Below are 5000 nucleotides of genomic sequence, written 5' to 3' on the forward strand. Positions count from 1 at the left end.
TATCAAGTAGGCCGTAGCAGCCCATAGCAAACCAACCAAGATAATCTAACAGGCCAAGATTGGTTGGAGATTTCAAAATTTTGCTAAGTCCATGGCCACCATAAGCCATTTCTATCAAGAAGGCCACGAACAGTGCTTAGCAACCACGAGAGCTTCCAAGAGTTGAAACATTGCCTATCAAGTAGGCCGTACCAGCCCATAGCAACCCAACCAAGATACTCTAACAGGCCAAGATTGGTTGGAGATTTCAAAATTTTGCTAAGTCCATGGCCACCATAAGCCATTTCTATCAAGAAGGCCACGAACAGTGCTTAGCAACCACGAGAGCTTCCAAGAGTTGAAACATTGCCTATCAAGTAGGCCGTACCAGCCCATAGCAACCCAACCAAGATACTCTAACAGGCCAAGATTGGATCTCAAAATGTTGCTAAGTCCATGGCCACGATAAGCCATTTCTATCAAGAAGGCCATGGACAGTTCTAAACAACCACGAAAGCTTCCAAGAGTTGAAACATTGCCTATCAAGTAGGCCGTAGCAGCCCATAGCAACCCAACCAAGATAATCTAACAGGCCAAGATTGGTTGGAGATTTCAAAATTTGGCTAAGTCCAGATTTTTTTACCCTTCGGGAAAACAACCCTAGTTCACCAAGTTGAACGCGAAAAACTGTCCATAGGATACGCACAAAACGTTTATTGAGTTGGTCACCATATGTGGAAATTATGGTGAAAATAAGCCAAGTTCCGGAGTTTTTAACTCACACGAAACCACGAAAAACTTTCATTAGGAAAACTTGGTTGGAGCACCCTACTGCAGAACACACCGACATGGACGAAAGGGTTGACTGGCTAAGAGAAAAAATTTTTGCGGGACCACTTAAAACATCATAGTTAGACCTAGCAAATGATGAAAAGTGAAACCCGCGATCGATTGGAGAAACCTTATTTTACACTGAAAAATTCCACATAAGGAAAATTTGTATGGAGCACCCTACTGCAGAGCACACCGACAGGGCCGGGAAGGAAGGCCCGGTCCAAGAAAAAATTTTTGCGGGACCACTCAAAACATCATAGTTAGACCTAGCAAATGATGAAAAGTGAAACCCGCGATCGATTGGAGAAACCTTATTTTACACTGAAAAATTCCACATAAGCAAAATTTGTATGGAGCACCCTACTGCAGAACACACCGACAGGGCCGGGAAGGAAGGCCCGGTCCAAGAAAAAATTTTTGCGGGACCACTCAAAACATCATAGTTAGACCTAGCAAATGATGAAAAGTGAAACCCGCGATCGATTGGAGAAACCTTATTTTACACTGAAAAATTCCACATAAGGAAAATTTGTATGGAGCACCCTACTGCAGAGCACACCGACAGGGCCGGGAAGGAAGGCCCGGTCCAGGAAAAAATTTTTGCGGGACCACTCAAAACATCATAGTTAGACCTAGCAAATGATGAAAAGTGAAACCCGCGATCGATTGGAGAAACCTTATTTTACACTGAAAAATTCCACATAAGGAAAATTTGTATGGAGCACCCTACTGCAGAGCACACCGACAGGGCCGGGAAGGAAGGCCCGGTCCAAGAAAAAATTTTTGCGGGACCACTCAAAACATCATAGTTAGACCTAGCAAATGATGAAAAGTGAAACCCGCGATCGATTGGAGAAACCTTATTTTACACTGAAAAATTCCACATAAGGAAAATTTGTATGGAGCACCCTACTGCAGAGCACACCGACAGGGCCGGGAAGGAAGGCCCGGTCCAAGAAAAAATTTTTGCGGGACCACTCAAAACATCATAGTTAGACCTAGCAAATGATGAAAAGTGAAACCCGCGATCGATTGGAGAAACCTTATTTTACACTGAAAAATTCCACATAAGCAAAATTTGTATGGAGCACCCTACTGCAGAACACACCGACAGGGCCGGGAAGGAAGGCCCGGTCCAAGAAAAAATTTTTGCGGGACCACTCAAAACATCATAGTTAGACCTAGCAAATGATGAAAAGTGAAACCCGCGATCGATTGGAGAAACCTTATTTTACACTGAAAAATTCCACATAAGGAAAATTTGTATGGAGCACCCTACTGCAGAGCACACCGACAGGGCCGGGAAGGAAGGCCCGGTCCAAGAAAAAATTTTTGCGGGACCACTCAAAACATCATAGTTAGACCTAGCAAATGATGAAAAGTGAAACCCGCGATCGATTGGAGAAACCTTATTTTACACTGAAAAATTCCACATAAGCAAAATTTGTATGGAGCACCCTACTGCAGAACACACCGACAGGGCCGGGAAGGAAGGCCCGGTCCAAGAAAAAATTTTTGCGGGACCACTCAAAACATCATAGTTAGACCTAGCAAATGATGAAAAGTGAAACCCGCGATCGATTGGAGAAACCTTATTTTACACTGAAAAATTCCACATAAGGAAAATTTGTATGGAGCACCCTACTGCAGAGCACACCGACAGGGCCGGGAAGGAAGGCCCGGTCCAAGAAAAAATTTTTGCGGGACCACTCAAAACATCATAGTTAGACCTAGCAAATGATGAAAAGTGAAACCCGCGATCGATTGGAGAAACCTTATTTTACACTGAAAAATTCCACATAAGCAAAATTTGTATGGAGCACCCTACTGCAGAGCACACCGACAGGGCCGGGAAGGAAGGCCCGGTCCAAGAAAAAATTTTTGCGGGACCACTCAAAACATCATAGTTAGACCTAGCAAATGATGAAAAGTGAAACCCGCGATCGATTGGAGAAACCTTATTTTACACTGAAAAATTCCACATAAGGAAAATTTGTATGGAGCACCCTACTGCAGAGCACACCGACAGGGCCGGGAAGGAAGGCCCGGTCCAAGAAAAAATTTTTGCGGGACCACTCAAAACATCATAGTTAGACCTAGCAAATGATGAAAAGTGAAACCCGCGATCGATTGGAGAAACCTTATTTTACACTGAAAATTCCACATAAGGAAAATTTGTATGGAGCACCCTGCTGTGGTCACCATCGGTCGAGTTGGTCGAGACGGGCAAAAAATTTTTTTTTCCATATCGTCTCAAAACATGATTTATGGACCTTGTAAATGTTGAAAAGTGAAACGAAATCACTTTTGGAGCGATGAAAATTTTGTATGGGAGGTCCCTACCCGGAACAAATTTTACTAGTAAAGTCATCATTCCGCGACGAGAAATTTGAAAATGGTCAAATATGGTTAAGATGTCATGTTCATTCCCTACTATGGGGGACCAGGTCGTCACGAAAAAATTTTTTTCTCGACCTGGTCAAATGTGGTTCTGCGACGGAGGTTAAACTAATAATGCATAATTTGGGCCAAAAACCCCCCTCTGTCAGATATTGTACCCGTTCAAGAGCAATAGCAGACCACATAAGTTGAGCTTTGAGGTATCTGAAAGTTGAATATAGAGCGAGGTTCTAAGCGAAGGGATAGCTTAACGTTGAGCATTGAACGCAAAAAAGCTTAGAGATAAGCTTAAGATACAAGGGTTGTGGTGCATGAGGCCGCTTAACGTTGAGCTTTGAACGCACATGGCTAGAACTAAGCTAAGAGATACCTATAGTGGTGCATGGAACTGCTCACAAGTTGAGCTTCGAGAAGTCCAAAGGCAAAATGTAGAGCGAGGTTCTAAGCGAAGGGATAGCTTAACGTTGAGCATTGAACGCAAAAAAGCTTAGAGATAAGCTTAAGATACAAGGGTTGTGGTGCATGAGGCCGCTTAACGTTGAGCTTTGAACGCACATGGCTAGAACTAAGCTAAGAGATACCTATAGTGGTGCATGGAACTGCTCACAAGTTGAGCTTCGAGAAGTCCAAAGGCAAAATGTAGAGCGAGGTTCTAAGCGAAGGGATAGCTTAACGTTGAGCATTGAACGCAAAAAAGCTTAGAGATAAGCTTATTATATAACGATTGTGGTGCAGGACACAGCTTAACGTTGAGCTTTGAACGCACATGGCTAGAACTAAGCTAAGAGATACGGGTAGTGGTGCATGGAACTGCTCACAAGTTGAGCTTCGAGAAGTCCAAAGGCAAAATATAGAGAGAGGTCCTAGCAGCCTAAAAAACTTCTAGGGCCGACAGCTCACAAGTTGAGTTTCGAACGCAATTAGGCTACCCTGGTAGCCTTGATTTGAAAGCATTAAGGCAATGATATGGTAGAATGCCCGATCTTAAACCTATTGACAGAGAATGTGTACGAGTAAGCATAGATGTGGAGGAGCACATACCCTAAACAGTCCCGAAAGATGGTTAGCTAAGTGATGCATCACAAATGGACTTGGCGCACCAAGTTCACACTGAAACACACACGATCGCGTATATTAAAACCTGTTGTGTGGTGCATCACTAATAAAGTTTGGTGCGTCAAACGAACATGAGAGTTGAGCATATTGGGTATGTGTGATAACACACTTTGCACGACAATCGAGAAACCGCATAAGCTCAGTATAACACAGCAGGGGAAGATTGATGAAAACCAGAGCTAATACATGCAACAGGCCGGGAATGCTGCTTCTGAAGGTGGTAGGACCGGTGCACTTATTAGTTAAACCAATCGGCCGATTGAGTTGAAGTCTGGTACCGATCTTTCACTTGACTGTGCCCCATCAACTATTGATGGTAGTGTAGAGGACTACCATGGTTGTGACGGGAAGCGGGAATCAGGGTTCGATTCCGGAGCTAGTAGAGAGTGCCTGATAAAGGCCATGGTACACATCCAAATCAGGAAAGCAGCAGGAAACACTACCATACATTGCCAGGTGCATAGGAGGATTGCAAGCCCGTAAATTGCCCGATCATAGCCAACGATGCTGAGAACGGAATTTATTCCTTCGATCGTCGTTGGTTCACATGTTTACTGATGGTTGTACGAACACCATACCCGGTGGTAAGTACAGTGGAGCTCGCCTTCACAACATAATGTTCACCAGTTGGACGCATAGATTGGAATAGCTCACATAGTGTTGGATTGCTG

This window comes from Anopheles marshallii, assembly GCF_943734725.1.
Source record: "Anopheles marshallii chromosome X unlocalized genomic scaffold, idAnoMarsDA_429_01 X_unloc_208, whole genome shotgun sequence".
NCBI lineage: Eukaryota > Metazoa > Arthropoda > Insecta > Diptera > Culicidae > Anopheles > Anopheles marshallii.